This window comes from Sorex fumeus, unplaced genomic scaffold, assembly GCF_029834395.1.
Source record: "Sorex fumeus unplaced genomic scaffold, SorFum_2.1 ptg000169l, whole genome shotgun sequence".
Taxonomy (NCBI): Eukaryota; Metazoa; Chordata; class Mammalia; order Eulipotyphla; family Soricidae; genus Sorex; species Sorex fumeus.
The window spans coordinates 5,756,328-5,780,148 of NW_026606226.1; positions in this window are offsets into that span (position 1 = coordinate 5,756,328).

The following is a 23,821-nucleotide window of genomic DNA, read 5'->3' on the forward strand; positions in this document are numbered from 1 at the left end:
GGCTGAGCATGCGGAGGAACTGGCACTGAGGTCAGGGAGAGTGAGCCTGAGGAGAAGACCTGGCCTGGGGTCCCTCCCACAGCAGTGGGGATGCAGCCCTGCGTTTCTGTGTGTGGAACACAGCAGGTTTCTCTCCCTGGAATGCTCAGAGCCACACCCGGTGGATGGTTCTGCTGATCCCGCAAAGTGGAAGGCGTGTTCTTTACCCTGGTGTCCTTCTGAAACAAGTGGGCACCTGCAGACAGGGTGGGGTGTGGAGGGGACCAATTAAAGTACCCCCCCCCCCCCACCCCAGCAGGCTCCGGGGAGGGTGGCCTCTGCCTGTGTGACCAGAGTCTCAGGTGCTGAGGAACCACCTGTGATGCTGTGTGAGGTGATGTGAGGTGATTAGAGAGGCTGTGTGGGAAGAGCAGGCATGGGGGGGCGGGGGAGAGGGGTGGGGAAAGGGGGAGGGTCAGCCCATGGTGACGGGGAGGTTAGGGCTCTCTGTGGATGTTTTGGGGGTTTTGCCCCTCAGAAACACCCTCTTTACTTCTGTCAGACTCACGCACAAGAGTGTGAGAGAAGAGAGTGGGATTCAATCCACTCTGAGTGAGGCCTGAGCAGGGATGCCTATATGGGTAGCATTGGGGTGAACTGCAGCCCCCACTGAGAATCTCTCGCACCCCTGGCCAGAGAGAGGGTGGGGTCGGGAAGGGGGTACGTTATTGCTGGGAGCACCCCTAGAGCACAGCGCCGGGGACTCAGGGGACAGACAGGCCCCTTATTGAAGAAGAAGACAGAGGACATTTCCAGGTTCCAGGGCCTGGAGCCTGGCACGGGGGAGTCTGCAGGACCGAGGTGTCTCCCTGGAATGTGGCATAAGCCCCAAAGGCTGCTGGCTGGTGGCTCTGAAATGGCTGGGACCCAGAAAGGCCCTGGGTGGGCAGAGGGAGACTTGACAGGGGCAGGGCATGTAGGGGTACCAGGGCAACTGGAGAGACCCCTGCAAAGGAGCCATGGCCCCTCACCTGCACCCTGTGCCCCTACGCACTCTTGGGGCCCCTCACTTGGAAATGGAAAAGGGGAACCTGGGAGTATGACCTCTGCTGTCATACTCAGGTGTGGAGAGGGACTGGGCACGCCGTAGACCCACGTGCATAGGATGGCATGGTCAAAAGTTGACTTGGACTGTTTGGGGGCTTGGGCTAGTGTGGGGGATGGGCTAGGTACAGTTTCCTTGCTCCTGCGTCCTAGAAGGAGGCACAGGGTGTGTCGGGGTGGGATGGGGGGCTTCTAGAGCAGGAGGGAGGACAGAATGCAGGTGGGGAGGGGGTCCTGGAGTGGGAGGGAGGGCAGTCAGAATGGGGAGGGGTTCCTGGAGCAGGAGGGAGGGCAGTGTGGGTGGGGAGTGGTCCTGGAGCAGAAGGGAGGGCAGTGTGGGTGGGAAGGGGATTCTGGAGCAGAGGGAGGGCAGTGGGTGTAGGGGGCTCTCACCTTCCTTTCAAAGCCCACACAGGACCCAGGGCAGCCCTGCCTGCGCTCACAGCTGGTCCAGCCGGCCTGCTGTGCCCTTGCAACCGGCGTCCAGTGTCTCAGCCCGAGGGATGAGACTGATAGAAGCCAGACGCAGGGATTCTGTGCCCACACAGCGAGTGTCTGGCTGCCCCCAGCAGGCTGGGGCGGGGGCGGAGGGTGACTCATCAGCAGTGAGAATGACCAAACACCAACAGTGACAAGGCAGTCACAGCCCTCCAAGTGTCAGAGATAAACTGTCAGGAAGTAGGCTGGGACTGCAGACTGGCCTCCCCACCTCCCACCACACACTCCCTCCTGGGCTTGGGGGTCAAACCCAGGTCACCCCATTTAGCAGACACTTGGCCCCTACTCCTTGGTAGGGTGTGGGGGTGGCACAGGGCACAAGAGACAACTGAGTTTCCCAGATTCTCCTGGTGAGCTTGCCCACCCCAGTCTCTACTTCTGCCCATGGCCCACCCTCCTCTACTACTTCTCAAGTCCAAAATTAGGACTTTTCTCTGGGGCTCAAAGGAGACAGAATCTTCCGCTACTACCCACATCCTGCCTGGCTGTTTTTTCTCTTGTACCTTCTCCCTGGCTGGAGCCATAGCACTGTAGGTAGGGTATTTGCCTTGCATGCGGCTGACCTGGGTTCGATTCCTCCGTCTCTCTCGGAGAGCCTGGCAAGTTACTGAGAGTATCCCGCCTGCACGGCAGAGCTTGGCAAGCTCCCTGTGGCGTATTCAATATGCCAAATACAGTAACAAGTCTCACAATGGAGACATTACTGATGCCCACTCAAGCAAATCGATAAACAACGAGAGGACAGTGGACAGTGTTACAGTGCTACCTTCTCCCTTGGCTGAGTGGGTGCTATTAAACCTGGGAAGAGAAGTCACTTACTACCTGTCTCACTTTCCTTTCCCTGCCCTTGAGTGTGTAGGGTCCCGCTGTCTTGACCCAAGGTAGCAGCAGGACTTCACAGGTGCTTCTGGGCTGAACTAGAGGGTTTAGGGTGATGGGGTGGGTTGCCTTCACCAAGGACAAAAGCACCTTGCTTAGGGGGGATTGGGAGCTGCAAGTCTGAGCTTTGCCCCAGACTAAGAAGAACCCCCATCCCCTCCCACCCATCACCACCACCAAACCCCACTCTCCAGCCACCCCAGTCCCAGAGGTCAGTCATCTGTCACCTCTGGGAAGCCTGTTGCAGGGTTTGGAATGAAATGACTTTGTTGTCATGGTAACCCTGGTTGGCCTGGCCAGGAGTCACTGCAGGCCTGCCCCACTCTCCTGGATTTCAGGTTTATTTGCAAGCTGAGAGCTCCTGCAGGGGCCATGTTAGTTCCTCATGATTTGGACCCCAAGGAAACGGCCAGGCTTGACATAGTCCTTCGTCCATCCTCACTCAACTGCAATTTTTCTTGTTTAGCTCAAGGCAAAACTTGTCCTGTGCTGCTCAGCGCCTGCCAGGTAACGGGAGATGCCCAGAGAAGACAAAATTGTCTATCGGAACCCCCTAGACTCCTCAGCAGACACACTGAGGCTTGAGTACCGGCTCTGCCACTTTCTAGCTGGGTGTCCTTGGGCAAGTTATTGAAACTGTGTCCTCCAGCATGGCCCTCTCTCAGCAGGGTGACAGCTCATTTGATCCCAGAGCGGGTCTAGGAACCAAGGCAGAGCAGACCATTGGATGTGTGGGAGAGATGAGGTTGGTTCAGGACCGACCTGGAGAGTGAAGCACAGAGCCCTCGCAGGCTGCAGGCCCTGTTCAGGAACCACGGTGGGGCCGGAAGTAGCTGGAGCGAGCACAACTAAGGGAGAGTGGTGGCCAGCAGGGAACTCTGGAACTCAGGATGGTCCATCTGTACCTGGTCCCCACGGAGGGCAGGTCAGGCAGGCCAGGCCAGGCTGTCGCAGGCCTTGCTGGGCTGCCTAGCTTGGGGAAGAGATTCGGCCCACTGATGACCTGCGATTTATTAATGTTCATCCCGCAGGCCTTCCTCAGTGAGGGCTACTGAGGCTGAGGGACCAAGACCGGCTGCCTAAGCTGCTCAGAATGAGGCTGACTTACACCAGCTTCCGGGCAGCGGAGGCGCTTCTCTGGACAGTGAGTGGGATTTAGAGCTGGGTTTTGAATTCTGTGCTCACAGCTTCCCCACCGCCAGTCGGGGACAAGTCACATGTATCCTGCCAGAAGGGCTCTGGGCCAAGGCCGGCAAAGGAGGTGGAGCTGCCGGCCCTCGTCCCTCCTGAGGTGAGAGGCGGCCAGCCGGGAGGCTGTGGACTGAAATCCATCTGCCCTCTTGGAGCAGCGGCAACAGCACATCCCCACAGCACTGACCTGCTTTCTGAAGTCAAGACGGCGTTTCTGGGCCACAGGCTGGCCGAGACGGGGCCTGTGCCGGCCAGATGGTGCTGGAGCATGTGAGGGAGGCGAGCCGGGTGTTGGTGAGCAAGCGCCTTCATGCTCCCAGGTGGATCTCGGGGTGTCTCTATAAACCCAGGTCCAGCGCTCCTCCTTCCTGTTCGCAAGGGCCCTCTGTGAGGCCGAGTGGGTGTGTGTGGGGTACAGCAGGACGGGCTGGGGGATCTGTGGGAGCAGGCGGTGCACGACTCCAGGAACATTCTATTTCTGGGGTGGATTCTGATGACACGGCGCTTCCTCCTGACGGCGAGCTGGCTGAGCCGAGCAGCTGTTCTTTCCCTCTCACCCCTGTGGTGTCGCTGTGAGAGGGAGTATTTCTAGTGCTCAGTGACAGCTTTCCTGGCCCCGGGCTCCTCCTGCAGCTTCCTGGCCCCATCAGCATCTTCCATGTCTGTGGCACTTCACAGTTGGCTGTCTCTGACAAGGGATCTTCTGAGGTGATGCTGGAGGCGGGTCTCCATTCAAGGTAAAGATGAGGAAACTCCCAGTTAGGTTAGGTGGCTTGACCTTATGTCAGGCCAGTAGAGGGCAGAGCTGGGCACTGGGCAGCATGGCCTCCTCCCTCCCTCCCTCCCCCACCCCCTCCCTGTCCTCTCCATCTCTGTCTACTCAGAGCTGCTCAGCAACCTGTTCGCTTTCCTCAAGTAACTATTCTGGGTTACATCTAGCAGTTCACTGTCATACAGGTATCAAGGAATCATTTGTCGGAGAGGACCAACGAAAAGTAACTTACATATATTTTTTAAAAGATATGATGAAGAGGGATTTGATTCTGGAAAGCTGCCTTCTGTCTCCAAACTGAACCTCCCGCCACCACTGGCCCTCAATAACTCCGTGTTCAGTCATGACTTATCCTCTTATTAAGCCTTCCGCAAGCTCAAATCAGGCAGGTTTCAGGGTGAATGGTATTTTTTTAGGTTTCTAACTACAGCCTGGGATTCTCCCTATTTATTGCTGGGGGACAGGGCAAAGGGGAGAGACATGTGAAAATCCCCAAGAATTTTCCCTAGTTGTGAGTGTGCACCCAGCTGTCTCCACATATCTGCACCCCCAGTGTGCCGGCTATTCTGTGGCCAGCCCAGCTCAAGGTTCTTCTCCTCTCAAATGGGCTTTCTCAGCCCTGAACTCCGGTGGTACTGACAATCTGGAAGTGCCCAAGATAAACTGTGGCAGGGGACTTGGCCTCTAGGGCCTTCTCCATCTTGAAAGCCCCCAGGTGTGCCAGCAAGAAGCCTGGCCCACATCAGAGCTGCTCAAGACATGCCAACCTTCCTGGGCACTGTCTCCTCCAGCTCCTACTGGAGTGACAGCCAAGATCATGAGCCACTGAGATACGAAAATGAAGATGAGAGCAGAAAGGCAACCCCATCTGACTAAGCCAAGCCTCACCGACAGCAAAAGGCCTCTCAGAAGGGGAGACAGACACAGAGAAAATGCTTGCAAAGAGTCATCCTTTCCCTCTCACTCCTCTCTCCTCTCACTGTCTTGAACTACTTTTATCTTTCCCACTCCTTCCCTTTCCCCCTCTCTTGCCTGCCCTTTCTTAAGAATTAATGCATATATCAGGTCCTCAAAAACACTCACATGTACACAATGGACCTGTTAGAAAAGATGAAGTCATGAAATTTACATAAAAGTGGTACTACATGGAAAGTATGTTGAGCGAAATGACTCAGAAAGAAAGGGATAGACATAGAAAGATTGCATTCATCTGGGGAACATAAAGTAACAAAATAGGAGACTAACACCCAGGAGTGGCCGAGATTGGTACCAGGAATTTTACTCCATGACTTGGAGGCCAACCACACATACTAGGGGAAAAGGGAGCTCAGATAAAGAAGGGAACACCAAATAAAGGTGTTGGGAGGATCCTCCCAGGATGGGAGAAGCATGCTGAAAGTAGACTATAGACCAAACATGATTGTCACCCATTGCCTCTTTTGCAAACCACAACACCCAAAAGGAGAGAGAACAAAAGGGAATGCCCTGCTACAGCGGTGGGGTGGGATGGGTGGGATGGGGGGTAGGAGGGATGCTGAGATCCATGGTGGTGGGAAATGGGCACTGGTGGAGGGATGGGTATTTGATCATTTATAAGTCTACAACTGTACCTCATGATGTCTCACTAATAAAAAAAAACTCATGTATAAACCATTTATTAACCAATGGGATTCACGACAGATTCAACTCCAGGTTAAATTCTGTTAGCGTGAATAGTTGAGTCCAAGAAAATGAGGTTCCACTGTACTCAGAGTTTTTGTAGTAGATGTTGCTAGGGAGAAAAAGGTATCATTGAATTTTGGGTATCTTGAAGGCCACAGAAGCATTTCCACGTTAAAGGGGTGCAATACAATGTTGTATCATCCTGTGCCTAAAGGGGCATCCTGGACACATGTGTGTGTGTGGACACTTTCTCAGAGCATCCCCTGGTGTGGACTCCTTTCAAGTGTTCACACAGGCCTCCTCTTTCCTCTTCGGTTTCTGCGTTTTCTAGGTCTGATTTCCTGTGTGAGTAGCACCTGGCTGGGGAGTGTGAATTGCCAACCAGAGACTAGATTGCTGCCTCATTATGCTCCAGATGAGGCAGACACAGCCCAGAAATGAGAATTTCTCAACTAGAGGCCACACACACACACCCATGGGTCCCCAGGATATTCCAAAGGGACTGCAGGTGAAAAACCATATAAATGTGGGGGCCATGCATTAGGATGGGGGGGGGGCTTGTCAAAGGAATGAGACAAGATTGAAAGTGGGCCACAATCAGAAATTAAGAAACCTACTAGATACTAACGAATCAAATTAAATAAAGTAGAACCTAATTAAGTACAAAAATGCACCCTCATCTTTGTGCTGGATGATATCCCACCCTTTTTAGGCACAGGTAAAGGCTGAACCTCCGTTCCTCATCACCCATTAACTGGTGCCTTGTCGTCCTTTGCATCTCCTGGACTAGTCCTGCCAGTGGATGTATCCCATTGCATTCTCTGTGGACTGTTTTCATTGCAGTCTCCAGAAGTTTTCTGAGTTTAAAGGCTACAACTTGCAAAGGATCTCGGGAGACACTTGGCACACAGCTCTGAGACGTTTCTAACATGTTTATTGGGTCTGTAGTGTGAGCTGAAGACTAGTGCTGGCTGGCTGCCCTTCCGTGCGGGGTTCTGTAATTCGGCTGCACCGCACTCGGTGCCTCTGCCACGGTGCCTGAGGACAGGAGATGCTCCCTGGGGCCGGGTGTAAAGTCACGATGCTCCACCTGTGCACGCCCACAGGAAGGAAAGTCAAGTCCCATGGGTCCATTATCTGTGCTTATCTTTGAGGCTAGGGGGTCTAGTTTCCTAGTGTGGAACAGTCAGAAGTGGAAACAGGCCCTTTTCTCTGCATCTTTGGGAGAACTGGAGTCTACATTTTCCTGCGCTCCCACATCTCATTAACCCCTCAAACCCCCTTCCCACTGAGACCAGGCCATGATGAGGCTTGGGTAGAGGAGAAAGATTCTCCAGAGGGTCGTGTCCTTTGCTCAGTGAGAAATGATCTATTAGAGACGACAAATCAATAAAGGCAATTTAAGCCCCTTTCTTGGCATCCTTGTGACTTACAGGAAGGCAATGGTGTAGCGCCTGGGTGGTGCCATGGGCCTCCTGCTCCTTCCCCTCTCTGCAATTATAGCAAATTTGCCTAATGCACTAAAAGCCAATGAATCATGTCCACTGGTGATGGGATGAGGAAGGCACGGGGGAAGCCGTTGGATGCTGGCAGATGCCCTGCTAACCTTGGTTTTAATTAGTTTTGAGTGAACGACAAATAAAACAATCTTTCACTTGCAACATCTGCTATGGTGCAAAGGGCCCACAGTTGGTTGTTGAATGAGCAGAATCCTAGGTCTTAAGGGAAGCCAATCTGGCCTCTTCCCTACAGACCACATCTCTTGGGAGGGCCGGGTTTGACACCATTTACCCAAAATGAGGGCCCATGTTTCATATTACTTCAGTGATCTCTGCTGGTCCCTTGCAGTGGGATAGGATTCCTATGGCAAATGGACACTTTGACACTAATCACAAGCAGGAAGTAACAATATTCCCCTCTGCCATGCTATGGAGAGAATTTAGTCTCCAAACTCAGTCAGAATTTCTATAAAGCAAATGGCTTATATTGACCCAGACTGCCCAAGGTCAAGAGAGGTAAGGCAAGATTTAGGAACTGTTCCAAGTTTAGGACCAGTGCTAGAGACTAACTGAACCTTAGAGACCTGTGAGTCAGGGGGTTACTTCCCAAACTGAGTGCTTGTACAGTAACCAGAGAATTCGAATCAAGTTGGTAAATAAGCTAATGGCATTGCTATGGTCATTTCCTAATTTTATTATACTATATTAACATTTAGAATGTCCTTATCTATAGAAAATAGACACCCAGCCAGAGAAAGTGGCATGATTGTTACTACTTCTGCTCTTCATGAATTGAAAAATGAGGTGTCCTCTCTCCGGTCTGTCTGTATCTATCTCTCCTATCTAGACAAAGCTGAAGGTGGTAAACCTTACAGAGTATAGAATCTGCATAAAATGTAGATGGGAATTCTTGGTATGAATTCGCTATATACCAAGTCTGTAAGTCTGAAACCAAGTATAAAATTGAGCATTAAGAACATCTTTTAGAACTGGAGCCATAGCACAACAGGTAGTGTGTTTGCCTTGTATGCAGCCAACCCGGGTTCGATTCCCAGCATACCATCCCATATGGTCCCCTGAGCACCGCCAGGAGTAATTTCTAAGTGCATGAGTGAGGAGTGTGCATCACCTGTGCATCGCCGGGTGTGACCCCCTCCCCCCAAAAAAAAATCTTTCTCAGGGCTCCTTTTAAAAATGTTTAGGGCTGGAGCAATTAGATCAGTTAGCAGTTAGGGCATTGCCTTACATGCAGTTGATGAACGTTCAATCCCCAGCACCCCCTATGGTCCCTTGAGCCCACCAGGAGTGATCCCTGAGCAGAGTGAGCTCTGACCATAGTTCGGTATGGTTCTCTTCCCTTCCTCCCCCAGAATATTTAATAAATGTCACCAGTTCTGAGTTTCCCTGGACTCAAATACCAAGCCATGTCCTAGGAATGGCTGTGGGGTCATGGATACTGAGTAGGGTGTTTGTTGCCCTCTGAAGATAACCTCATGGGAGACTGAGCTCCACGCTACCAGTTAGGCATTGATTCTCCTTTTACAGTCGGCTGCTGAGATGTGGATTCTTTCTGGAAGAGGAGAAATGGCTACAGGATGACAAGTGTGTGTGTGTGTGTGTGTGTGTGCGCGCGCGCACGCAGCCAGTAGCCACAACACCCATGACTATTTAACACACTCAATAACTATTCTCTTCTTTGTTTCCAGGACCAAAGTTTGTTGTGGCTTGTGTCCTGATTAAAATTACCTTCCAGGAAGGGACCACTAAGTAAATGATGGTTGGAGGGATCACTCAGGATGGGAGATGCGTGCTGAAAGTTGACTAAGGACCAAACATGATGTCCTCTTAGTATTTGTATTGCAAATCATAATGCCCCAAAGTAGAGAGAAAGTAAGAAGGAATGTACCTGCTGCAGAAGCAGGGAGTGGGAGGGGGTGGGGGAGGTGGGAGGGATTCTGGGAACATGGTGGTGGGAAATGCACTGGTGGAGGGATGAGTGCTCAATCACTTTATGATTGAAACATAATCATGAAAGTCTGTAACTGTATCTCACGGTGATTCAATTAAATAAATAAATAAAAATACCTCCTGGGGGGAGAAGTCTGTCTCGGAAGGGGCTGTCTTTTCTGTCATTGGTGTGGCCCTCCTGCCTGTCAGGTGTGTGCACTGCCTTCCAGCTTGAGCAGAGCTCTCATGTAGAGGGGAGCACGAGACAGACAGGGCAGAAGGGGTGCATTCTGGGAGAGAAAATGAACTCCTGGGAGAACAGAGCTTCCTACTACCCATCCCCAGGTGACAACCAGGTCCCACCCCAATCCTTGTGGTTGTCTTCTACCAGCAATGCGTCACACCCTGCTCCTCACATCACATTCTCACATCTACACTGATTCAGGAATGTGCCCTCAGGTTAAGCCAAGACAGACTTTTGTACCAAAACAAAAGAATTTTTTTCTTTACTGTGGGTCTCCACCCTACCCAGATAAATACCCCACTGGCAGACTTCCACTATCGACACTACTTCCACTACCCAGCCGTTGCCACACTTCAGGACGCTTTCCGGACCCGCGTGGCAGCTCCGGCCGAGACTCACACACGACTGAAGACCCACAGAACAAGATAAGCGGAACTCTCTGAGACCTTGGACTCCAGGCTCGGCAGACCCAGGGACAGAGCTTCTCTGCTTGCTCCCACCAACCACAGGTGACAAAGGGATTCTAATCAGGAGCCCCACCCTACCCTGCCCTGTCTGCTTCCATCAACCACCCAGGGATCGAATTGTGCACAGGAGACCCACCCTACCCAGATAAATACCCCACGGGCAGACTTCCACTATCGACACTACTTCCACTACCCAGCCATCGCCACACTTCAGGACGCTTTCCGGACCCGCAAAGCGGCCGCGCGACACATCATAAAACACTAAATACCCATCTTCCGGAATTGTGGTACTGTATTTGATAAGGTTCAAATATGGTAACACCTACAAGGGTGATTAGAGGTCGCCCCAAAAGCCTCTATCCCTCTCGGAAAGACTGGCAAGCTACCGAGAGTATTCCGCCCGCACGGAAGAGCCTGGCAAGCTATCCGCTGTGTATTCGATATGCCAAAACCAGTAACTACAACTGGTCTCATTCACCTGACCCTGAAGGCTTCACCGACATGGCAGCACTGAGAAGGATGAGAAAGGAGAGGCCGACAAAATCTCAAGGCCGACCTAGGCTGCCACAACGAAGGAAGACAAAAATGATCATCTGTACTTTCAATTCACGTACGCTAGCATCAGATGCATCCATCGAGGACCTGATGGTACAAGCGCGAATGATCAAGTATGACATCATTGGTCTGACCGAAACAAGAAGGCACGAATCTCACCATGCATTTTCGACACTGGAGAAGAATTGTTCCTCAGAACATGCGATAAAAGAAGTGTTGGAGGCGTTGGTGTCCTTGTCAACACAAACTTGGCCAAGAGCATTGATTCATTCGAATGCCTAACAACCCGAATCGGACGTTTACATTTGAATAGATGTGGCTCACTGCCTGCAGTTTCTATCTTCGTTGTCTACGCACCAACATCTCATTATGATGAAAGAGAAATCGAGAAGTTCTACATGGAGCTAGAGAAGTTCTATAAAGAAGACCACACCTTCTACAAGATCATTGTGGGTGATTTTAATGCCAAGATAGGACCGAGAAGATCAGCTGAAGAACTTCACATCGGGACACATGGCCTACAATGGAACGAACAGGGTGAGAGACTGTCTGAGTTCATCATGTTGACCAAGACCATTCAGGGTAACTCACAGTTCCAGAAGGCAGAATCTAAACGATGGACATGGGAGTCCCCCAGTGGACGATTCCACAACGAAATAGACCACATCATATTCAATCGACGGTTTTGCCTGACCGATGTCGCTGTTGTCCCAAAATTTCGAACGGGATTGGACCACCGTCTCCTTCGTGCAAAATTCTACTTCACAGAGCGGGGAGAAAGGGCTGCAAAGTTCAAAAAGAGAACTCCCAGAATGACCACCAACTGGGAACTCTTTGGTACTATTGCGGCAACATGGAAAGATGCCATTGTTGACAACATTGACGAGGAATACGATCGACTGGTTCAGCACCTCCATGAATGTGTGAGGAACGCCAAGTGAGAGATAGCCACAAAAAATCGCCTATCTTCGAAAACTCTTGAGCTAATTCGCCAGCGTGGTTTGGCGCATGCCTCAGGCAACCGCAAGCTAACGTCTGAGCTCGCAAAGCAGTGCAGAGATGCGATCAAGGAAGACCTCAAAGAGAGAAGAGCAGAAGTATTGGTAGATGCGGCAGAAGCCGGGAAAAGTATTCATAACGCCCGCCTGTCCTTCACCAACTACAAGACCAAGATGACTGCCCTCCGACGTCCTGATGGATCCGTCACATCCTCCAGAAAGGCAATGGAGAAGATTATCCATGACTTCTACTCAAATCTTTTCGACAGCCATGTCCACTTGCCGACATACCAAATTCCACAGGATGGATATGTCGTTCCCAACGTTCTCCCTTCCGAAATCCGACACGCCATTTCGTCGGTAAAGAAACAAACAGCACCCGGCCCAGACAAGGTCAGACCTGAACACCTGAAAAACCTGCCGTCAATACTCATCAATACACTGGCTCGGATCTTCACTCACTACCTGTCTGAATGCACGGTTCTGTCCCAGTGGAAAACCAGCAGGACCGTACTACTGTTCAAGAAGGGAGACATCCATGACATTGGCAACTATCGCCCGATCTGCCTATTGTCTGTCATCTACAAGTTGTTCACTCAAGTCATCCTAAATAGGATTGGCAGAACACTAGATGAAGGATAACCATGCGAGCAAGCCGGGTTCCACAAAGGATTCAGCACCATCGACCATATCCACATGATAACCAAGCTCATTGAGGTTTCTCGGGAGTTCAAGATGCCACTCTGTTTAACGTTCATTGATTTAAAGAAGGCCTTTGATTCTGTTGAGACGGAAGTGGTCATTGAAGCCCTAGCCAATCAGGGCATTCAAGCCCAATACATCAGGATCCTTCGTGAGCTATATTGCGGATTCACTACCAGGATCTCACCATTCTACAAAGAAGTGATCATTGATGTCAAGAGAGGGGTGCGGCAGGCTGATACCATTTCACCGAAACTCTTCAGTGCCACCCTCAAGAACATCATGCGATGACTGGAATGGGAAGGAATGGGAGTGAAGATAGATGGTCGGCAACTACACCACCTCCGCTTTGCTGATGACATTGTTTTAATAACAGCAAACATCAGCCAAGCGGCACAAATGCTGGCCGACTTTGACCGTGAGTGTGGAAAGGTAGGACTACAGCTGAATCTTACGAAGACAATGTTTATGAGAAACAGCCTCGTTCCTGATGCCCCATTCGCTCTCAACGGGACGACCATCTCCGAATGCAACAGCTATGTGTACCTAGGTCGAGAGGTCAACATGACAAATGACCTGGCACCCGAGCTGCGCAGGAGGAAGATAGCGGCTTGGAACGCCTTCAAGAACGTTGAAGAAATAGCTAAGAGGATGAAGAACCTCCGGCTCTGGGCACATCTCTTTGATTCCACTGTTCTTCCTGCATTAATATATGCCTCAGAGACCTGGGCCCTATGCAAACAGGATGAGAACGCTATTCAGGTCTCCCAAAGAAGAATAGAAAGAGCTATGCTTGGAATAACACGTTTCACTCAAATGAGAGAAAGAATCCGGAGTTCTGACATCCGTCGACGATCAAGGATCAGGGACGCTGTCTCATTTGCCAAGGTGTCGAAAATCAGATGGGCTGGTCACGTAATGAGATTTAAAGACGACCGCTGGACTAGAGCTGTTACCGACTGGATTCCACGGGATGTCAAAAGACCGCATGGCCGCCCACCTACCAGATGGTCAGACTTCTTCGTTAAGATCATGAACGATCGGTTTGAGGCCCTTCATGTTCCCGGAGCGAACAGATGCCATTGGGCTACACTAGCACGCGACAGGGACAAATGGAGACGTTACTGGCGCCCGCTCGAGCAAATCGACGACTAACAGGAAGTTAAGTGAAGTGATTAAGTGGGTCTCAAGTGGAGTCTCAGCACCCTGGGTCTTTGCACTAATTTTTTTTCTTTTTGGGTCACACCCAGCAATGCTCTGAGGTTACTCCTGGCTTTGCACTCAAGAATTACTCCTGGTGGTGCTCGGGGGGACCATATGGGATGCCGGGGATCGAACCCGGGTCAGGCGCATGCAAGGCAAATGCCCTACCCGCTGTGCTATCGCTCCTGCCCCCCACCCTGGGTCTTACAGCATTTATGCACTAGAGCAAACTGTGGCTGAACCAGATAATTATCACCTGGGCCTTCTGCTACCCAAGCCAGCACCTTTCCTTCTGTTGGGGGGATGAAGGGAGGGAGGAATTAGGCCACACTTGTTGTGCCCAGGGATCACTCCCGACAGTGCTCAGGGGGTAACATATGCGATGCCTCAGATCTAGCTGCCCCCCTACAGACAAACGCCTTATCTCCATTCTATTTCCCAGACACAGTACCTTTCCCTCTGCCATAAGTAGTTCCTGTGGCCTTAGGTGGGCCGTACTGGAAAAGCCCATTTGATTCAGAAACACCCCCCCCCCCCCCTTGGGGGAAACTGGCGGAGGGAAATCCTTGGCAGCAGCTGCTTTGGTTCCCTGCAAGGGCTCATGACTGATGCCCTGGGGTGTTGCGTTTTAAGAGAAAGCTGACTGGAAGGGAAGCCTGCTGTCCTGTCACTGCATTCTTTATCCCAATTGGACCTACATTCTGATCTCTGGGCCCAGTGAGAGCAGATCTGTCAGCTCTGAAAAGGACGCCTGTCTTAGAGAAAAACAGGGTTCTATTTTGTTTGGCTTGGGGGAGGGCAAGGCAAGCTAATGGAATGTCCTGTGGTGAGTTATCCGCTCATCTTTCAGGAAACACAATCACCAGGGACAACACTCACTTTCATAAAATTGTCTCTGACACCATCTTAATTCCACAAATTACTGTCAGCCTAGCTGGAAGGAGTTATTTTTAAACTAAATCTACTTGGCAGGCCACAGGGCAGACTTTAGAGTGGAGCTCATAAAGGGTTCTAGAACTTTCCAAATGAAATACCTGGCATTGTGGCTGTCTTTTTAACCCAGGAGGCAGGACCCTGCCTCAGGCAGTAGCTACAAGGGCAGGGCTCAGAGGACAAAGGAAAAGGTCCTCATCATTTCTGACTTCACCTCCTCAGGGATGAGCTGCTCAGACCTCTGAGTCTGATGAGCGACAGAAAAGACAGAACCCCAACACCCAACAGGCTGCAGCAAGCTGTAGGCCTCAACCCGTGTTTGCTGTCTGTAGGCCCTGCCTGAGGGCACAGAGTGCTGTCCAGGATCACTCCTGCCTCCCTGGTCAGCTCAAAGCCACCCTGGGGCCCCTTGTGCCCCTGCATTGTTAGGGCTCTTGTCAACTCTTTAGACCTCCAGGGACAGCAGAGATGGATGCCTGGAATGCAGGAGAATATCCCTCCTACCCCTTCTGCAAGACTATCTGGATTTAGGTACCCACCCTCTTCAGAGCCTCTGTAAAATAAGCTGGGTTCCAGAATGTTCCATGTGTAGACCAGGGTTCTAGCTTAGCAGTATAGTCACATATCTGTGTTCCTGGGTTTGATCCCTGGCAACTCACTAACACACACACACACACACACTCTCTCTCTCTTTCTCTCTCTCTCTCTCACACACACACACACACACACACACTCCTAAGTCCACAATGTTTCATACAGTCTTCCTCCTCCCAAGCCTTCCTGCAACAAGCCTGTCCCTCACCTCCGTGGCCTCCTCCTTTCCACCTGCCTTCAAAGGGTCCATTGCTGCAGAGAACAAGGGTCCCAGCCCTCTGGCACCACAGGAACCAATGGGCAACCCCAGAGCTTGGCAGAAAGCTGCGATCTAGCATCAAGTTTTGCTCTTTCTTCCCAGCTGTTCTCTTCCATCACCACCCTTCTCAGACACTCTGCTCTACTTAATTAATGATGTTCTACCTAAAATGGGGCATAGGGCTGTGCCCTTACCCCCGGGTGTGCAGTGGCCTCACTCCTGTCTTCTCTGCAATGCCTGCCTGAGCTGCCCATTGGGCCTTTGAGGACATGTGTCGGTGTGGAAAAGGTAAGGGATGCTACACACAGGTTCACTCTGCTTTCTGCACCTGACAGTTGCAAAGGCACCCTGTGGATGAGCTCCCAGTCCAGTCGCCCTATGTCCTTGCTCTTAAATAGAGGGGGAGACGCAAAGAAGTGGGAGCACTCTGCCGTCATCTCTGGCCTGGATCGCAATTGGAGAGTGCCCCTGCTATAGTCCTCGAGGCTCTGGGAGCCGCTGGCTGCCTTCCTGGACTTGAGTCATGTCTCTGCTTCAGGAAGGTATCATTAATCTGGTGCAAGAGACTAACACATCCAAGCAGTGTGGTGTGGGGCTCCCCCAGAGGAGCGGAGAGCTTTCTGGGTTGCAGCCATAAACGTGGGCTAAGAGCAAAGCTTCCAGGAGGCGTGGCGGGGCCTGGCGCTTGGAAGCGTTCTCTTGGAGCCTTTTTCAGCTGTCTCTTAACACCTCCTTGGGCTGCGTGTCCTTGCTACATGCCTTTAGTTGGAGCATGAAGATCTTTTTGGGCAAATAACATTTGTTGGGTTCTCATTGTCTAAATTTGTGTGAGCGAGAACAAGACCGGCTCAGTCCCTGAACCACTCATTGCTCTGGGGCTGTGACTGGGTGAGGGGTATATGGTGGAGGAGGGGGGAATGGGGGGGACACAGAAAACTGTCTTTGGAATTTCTGTTCTGAAGATGGCCCTGTAGGACATGACATGGTGTCAGGGGCAGTATCCCCATTTGTTTTACCATGGTGGCAGTACCTCCTGTATCCCAGATCCCTGATGGTGGTCAAGTAAGGAGAGGACCTGGGTGTTCAGTTTGGAGTGGGGGTCCTGGAAGTGCCTGGTGGTCCCAGAACCTGGCCGTATAGGATATTCCTGGGACTTGTGCCCAAGTATTCCCAATCTGACTAGATCTGGGCCTGTATCAGAACAGTCGAGACCAGCTTTGCATGGGGCATTGGGAGAAGCAGGATGTTGGTTTGGAATTTCGTTTTTGCTGTAGTTGTAGTTTTCAACTGTGTCTTTAAAAAAATTATATATTTTTAAGGTGTACCATATGATCTTTTAATAAAGACCTGGTGAAATGATTACTGTTGAGTTCATTAGCATGGGCTGCACCTCAGAGTTACCCTCATAATGCTCTGGTTTATGGGGGCGCGGGGTGAGGGGCTTTTAAGTGTCCTTCTGTGATGCCTCTGGCACAATGCCCTGACTCCCAGTCATGCTACAAATCTCCTCCCCCAGGACCATCCGGTTGATTCCCTTCCACTAGCACCTTCCCAACCCTCACCCCTCACCTTGGCAACACCACTCTTGCCTCTGCGTCTCTGAAGAGGAGTTTGGGGGCTCCACATCTACATGAGATTGGGACGTCTTTAAGTTTTACCTCATTTGGTACTCCAGGCCCGCCTGTATTGCTCAGTTGCCAGTGCTCTCTCCCTTTGTAAGTCAGGGTAATATCTATCCAAGCATTCCAGCCACCCACCCACGTTTGGCTCAGAGCATGTATTGACTGTGAGCGGAGTCATGGTACAGGGAGGTGAGATCGCTCTCGAGATCCTGATTTCATTCCTTCTCCATTTATACCAGAGTGTCAGCTGTTGACTGCGGCTGGCTGGCCGGCTGGCCGACAGGATACTGGAGGGGGATAAACTAGCACTGTCACAACTTCTTTGACTCAATGTGCTCTGGGAGCAGAGACCACTGACCACAGCTCAGGGCATATTCCAGATGACTGACCCACAAACAGTGCTGGCACCCACAGTCCAGGCTGCTGAGGACCACAGGACAGACACCCCAGCTTCCTGATGAACAGACTTTCATTCTCTGGGGTGATGGGCTACTCCCGGTGATGCTCAGGGCTGACTCCTGTTCTGTGCTCAGGGATCACTCCTGGTGAGACTCGGGGGATCATGTGGGGATCAAACTTGGGTCGCCACGTGTGAGACAAGTTCAGTACCAGCTGTGCTATGGGTCCATCTCCTGAGCTAACTTTCAATAATGCCTGTGGTTGATGGACTCTGTGATTAGGTGTGACCCCACATTTCATCAGGGACAGAAAAACAGCGCTCTTTTCTAAACTGGAGCCTCTTATCTGCCTTCCCGAGGTTCTGAAAGGCCACTTTCCTCCACTCTTCTCCCCAACACGCTCTCTAATGAGTCCCTTGCCCCTCCCCCTCCAAGCCCTTTCCTAACTTTGTAAACTTAGCTGGAGTACTTTCCACCCATCAGGAGTGTTCTCTCCAAATCACCCCTCTGGCTGGCTCCTGAGCCCCAGGTCAAACCTTCCCTGGGTCTGCCAGTAAGAACTCTCAGTGGTGCTGATGTGACTAGGCTACCTGCAATGGACACTCTGCAAACAGCCACACCCCAAGGTCCTGCTGACTCTTTGGCATAGTCCAAAGCAGGGTGAAGGCTGCACACTGGAGCTCAAAAGACATCGGGGTCAGCCCATGGCTCCAGCCGCCCTCTCCCCACCCCGATCCCCTGACTCCAAGGCTGCATGTGCACTCTGTCTCCGCCTCACTCAGCAAGCCACGCACTGGCACCCTTCCAAAGAGCTTCGGCCTGGAATCTGGACCTCCCCCCTTCCTCCATGCCCCAGAGGCTTTTGATCAAAGCAAGAAGAAAGTCAACAGGTTCCCTGGAAGCACAGTGGTGCGGAAAGACCAGGAGACGCGGTTAGCTTATCTGTCAGCAGTTTAAACCTAGAAGGTTTCCAGAAATGGCTGAGCTGGGGAATTGACCCCCAACGTCCTGGCTGTTTGCCAGAGAGAAACCGTCTAGAAAGAATGGAGCCGGGGCATTATCTGCCGGGAGACTCAGCCCTCCTGTCCCCCTTCATACGGAGGCCTCTTTGTGGCCCCAAAGGTCCTGCAGAGGTCTGTGAAACTCAGACTCTCCCTGTGGGTGAGCCCAGAAGCTGCACCTGGACCAGTGGTTTATTGCTCTTCTCACTGCACACCAGCAGAGGGGGTGTGTGCTGTCTGGGTGAAGGTCTGGGAATCTTTAGTCAATGGTGAAGAGAATGGGGTGCAAAGCCAGACAGGTTTGTGTTCCAGTCTCCGGTGACAGTGGTCTTGGGTAAGTGCCATAACCAGGGAGAGTCCCATATTCCCTGAGGGTTGAGAGACAGCAAAGTCACTTGTCCTCAGAACTTGCCTCGTGGTGGGCCATGCCACATGATCTGTTGAGCACCAAGTCTGTCGCCAAATTAGGACTGGAGAAAAAAAATATAGCTAGTACTAATCATCTTTTACAAAATATTTTATTTGTGATACAGATTTCGTGAAAGGCTTTCATGCATGCGGCATTCCAGAAGCACAGCCCTGGACCATAGCAGCCGCTTCCTTCCACCATGTCTCAGGTTTCTACTCCCCCTTCCAGCTCAGTTCTGTGGATCAGTTCTTATTTTTGTTGCCTTTGGCCATATGTTATTCCCTTACTCTTATATAATTTTAAGGGATGCTAAGTTTTAAAAGCAGACTTCAAATGCACAGGAATTTTATTGTAAAGGATCTAGTTACCTCAATTCCCAGCTCCATGGGTCACGTCTCAGGGTTTGGGACTGTCTGGTATTTTTTTCCCTTTATATTCTGCATATGACCATGATCATCTTTGACTTTCTGATTCAATTCACTTAGCCTAACATCCTCCGTTGAAGTTGTAGCTAATTGCAGAGTTTCATTTTTTCTCGCAGCTGCATAGTATTCTACAGTATTTATATACCAGAATTCCTTTATCTACTTATTTGCTTTTGGGCACTTGGGTTGTTTCCACATCTTGGCAACTATGAATAGTTCTGCAGTGAACACAGGTGTACATATAACTTTTCAGATGAGTGGTTTTGTGTTCACGGGGTAGGTCCCCAGGAGTCAAATCACAGGGTCATGTGGGAGTTCTATTCATCATGTTTTGAGGAGTCTCCAAGCCATTATCCAGGAAGATTGTACCAAACAGCAGCCCCACCTGAGGGTTCCCTTTCACCACCACCCACCAGCACTTACTGTTTACAGTCTTTGTCTGATAGGCCTCTCTCACTGGTGTTAGGTGACAGCTCATGGTTTTGATTCACTTTTCCCTCTCAATCCTTGGTGATGACCATGTTTACAGGACCCTACTGGCAAATGCCCCATTTAAATTTTTTTCTCCTTTCTCCTCTAAGCTGGTTGCTAGTAATTTCCACAGTATGGATTCTAATACCTTGCTGAGAGTATATTTAAATCTCTTAATTCTATGACATTCATCCCATGAATAATTATTGATTACTGGCTATGCTAAGCATATGATCATATACTGAGGATATATAAGTGAGTATAGGACACACACAAGGAGTTTTCATCCTTATTTTCATCCTTGTGAGTCTAATGGGAAGAGGCAAATATAGCACAAGTAATAAACTGAACTTGTCATTAATTTGATTACATAGCCCATATAAAGCAGGAATGTCCACCACCTAAAAAAATTCAATGCACATTTCCAAACCATGTTTTACTCTCCTCAGTATTCTTGGGGCAAAGGGTGGTATCTTAGAGCAAGGGTGGTTTGGTTACTTTGGTATCTGTGGTTACTTTGGCAGCCAAACTCAGTTCATGAAACACCTAGTCTTTTTATATGGTTGCTTTTCTACTGTGTACCACCCAGGTGTAAAATTGAGACTTATCCTCAATTTCTAGGAAATCTCTGCTTATATTACAATTTTAATAGATACACAATAAAAAAGATGTAACTTCTGACAACAAAAGCATAAAATGTATGTGAGGAGTGTAAAAGTGTAGAGCTTTAGTATATATTTAAAGTTAGTTTTAGCAACTTAAAATAGACTCGTGTAAATATGTTTTATGTAAGCTTCATGGTAATGACAGTGCAAAAACCTTATACATGTATTGAGTAATAAGGAGAAAGTAGTGAAAGCACACAACTATAGAAAATCAGCAGACCACAAAGGAGCTAAGAATGGAACCAAAGAAATTATGATACAGCCTTAGAGAAAGCAATAAACAAAATGGCAATCGTAAGTCCAAGCCTATCAAAAGTCACTTAAGTGTGAATGGACTAAATTCCCTCATCAAAAGATATGTATAGGGTTCAGAGGGATAGTACAGCATGGTTTGATCTCTGGCACCTCATACGGTCCTCCAAGTCTCACCAGGAGTGATCCCTGAATTCAAAGCAAGGAGGAGGCCCTGAATATAGCTGACTGTGGCCCCAAACCCAAATATAAGTATAAACATACACACATGCACATGAAAACACATACACACACACACACACACACACACACACGCTGAATGGATGAAAAAAATAACACCGACTTTAAGCTCTCCGAGACTTTCAGCATTAAGAACAAACAAAAGGGAAAAAGTTGAAAAAGATACTAGAGTATCTTTTGGAAACTGAAAGAAATCAGGGTGGCTATACTTGCAGCAACAAAACAGTCTTTAAAACAAAAGCTGTAGGGGGCTGGAGCAATAGCACAGCGGGTAGGGCACACAGCCAACCCGGGTTCGATTCCCATCATCTCATATGGTTCCTGAGCACCGGCCAGGGGTGATTCCTGAGTGCAGAGCCAGGGGTAACCTCTGTGCATGGTCAGGTGTGCCCAAAAAGAAAAAAAAATAGCTGTAACAAGGGACAAAGAAGGTCATTCTTATAATAATAAAGGAGTCAAGTCGCCAAGCAAATATAAATATTCATAACTATTTATATACCCAACTTAGGAACACCTAAAAATACAAAGCAAATATTACCATTTGAAGGGAGAAAGAGATAACAATATAGTAATAGCAGGATACTTCAATACCCTACTTTCACCAATGGATAGATCATCCAGACAGAAAATCAATGAGGAAACATTGGCCTTAAACTACATGTTAGAGCAGATGAACCTAAGTTATTTTATAATTTCATCTTTCCTCTTCCTCCATCTCCTCCTCCTGTCCCAAATTTAGAAGGACTCTCTGGAATAAGCTGTTCCTGCTACATGGTGTCCCTGATTGGGTCAGGGAGGAACTTTCAGAACATCCTTGCACCCAGCCCATAATCAGACTGTCCCAGCCAGTGGATACTATGCAGTGGGGCCCTTTTCAACCTCTACCATCCTTGTTCTTCATTACCAAACTAAAGTTACACTCATGAGATTTCTCTCCCACTTACATGCGATCATGTTCACCACATGTGAACTAATTGCACATGCTCACCATTCTCTTGCTTTAAGTCTGAAGGGCATAAAACGGGCTCCTCCACTTCATCTCCTTGTTTTCCAGTTTGTGCTGGTGCGCATCCTTCTCAGCTCATTGTTTCACTGCTAGTCAAGCCCCTCTTTTCTACTTAATTACTTTTGTATGTCCTGTAGGACTACATACATAAATACAGATTATTTGGTCCAAAAACAGAATAGAGATTCTTTTCAAACAGAACAGTTCCCAGGATATATCATATGATTAGACCCAAACCAGTTTTAATAAATTTAAGAAGACTGAAGTCACATTGAGCACCTTTCCTGACAACAAAGGTCTAAATTACATAATTAATTTTAAGAAGAAATGGAAAACATTCATAAATATGTGGAGATTAAACACTGTGCTCCTGAACAACGAAATAAAACTATGCCTTGAGACAAATGAAGATGGAAATACAACATACCCAAACTTATGGGATATCGCAAAGAGATATCTGCACTCTCATATTCACTGCCGTATTACAGTATCCAAACTATAGAGACAATATCATGTCCATCAGGGGATAAAATTACAAGGAAGAAAATCTTGTCCTTTATGACAGCATGAGTGAACCTGAAGGGCATTATGCATTAGGTGAAAAAAACCCAAAGATCAATGATTTGCCACCTCATTTATTTGTGGAATTGGAAACAAATATGCACTTGCAGAAACAGAGAATAGAAAAGTGGTTTCCAAGGGGCAGGGGAAATAGGTAGTGTTGGTAAAAAAAAAAGTTATTAGATGTCTAGTATCTGAGGCTATAATTATAACATGGTAACTATACTTGATAACACTGCATTGTGTAGTTGAAATCTGCTGAGAGAGTCGAGTTTTACTTAAATGTTCTCACCAACAAAAAAGAGGTAAATACATTAGGTGACGGATGTGTTAATTAACTCAATGGGGGGAATCCTTATGTGAGTGTAACAAATCACCATGTTGTACACTTTAAATATCATACAGTTTTGCCAATTATACCTCAGTAAAACCTAAAAAAAAAAAGAAAGAAAACACTGCTTATATAAAGCAATTTGTAGGTTGGTAGATCAACCTGCAGTTTTTTGTGGGAAAAAGGTGTCAGAGCATAAGGTTCTAAGCAACCTCAAGAGCTCCTACCTGAGAGCAAGTACTCTGTGCTTAAAATGTCTTAAGACTTTGTAACCTACCACCCCTTCTCTTACTTGGAGATGACCAAATCCTCCCAGCACTTGAGTCTCCTTAGAACTCTACTGCTGGGACTGGAGTGATAGCACAGAAGGTAGAGCATTTGCCTTGCACACGGCCAACCCAGGTTCAATTCCCAGCATCCCATATGGTCTCCCAAGCACCACCAGGAATGATTCCTGAGTGCAGAGCCAGGAGTAACCCCTGGGCATCACCGGGTGTGACCCAAAAAGCAAAAAACAAAAATCAAAAGCAAAAATACTCTCTACCAAGAATTGCTTTAGCTATTCGTGGGGGCTTATTGTTCCATATAAATTTCAAGAGTGTTTGCTCCATTTCTTTGAAGAATGTCATGGGTATCCTTATAGGGATTGCATTGAATTTATACAATGCTTTCGGTAGTATTGCCATTTTGATAATGTTAAGTCTCCCGACCCATGAGCAGGGGATATCTTTCCATTTCCTCATGTCCTCTTTTATTTCCTGAAGTAGCGTTTTATAGTTTTCTTTGTACAGGTCCTTTACTTCCTTAGTTAAGCTGATTCCTAGGTACTTGATTTTCTGGGGCACAATTGTGGAACAATAAGCCCCCACGAATAGCTAAAGCAATTCTTGGGAAAAAGAAAATGGGAGGAATCAACCTCCCGAACTTCAAACTGTACTACAAAGCAGTAATAAT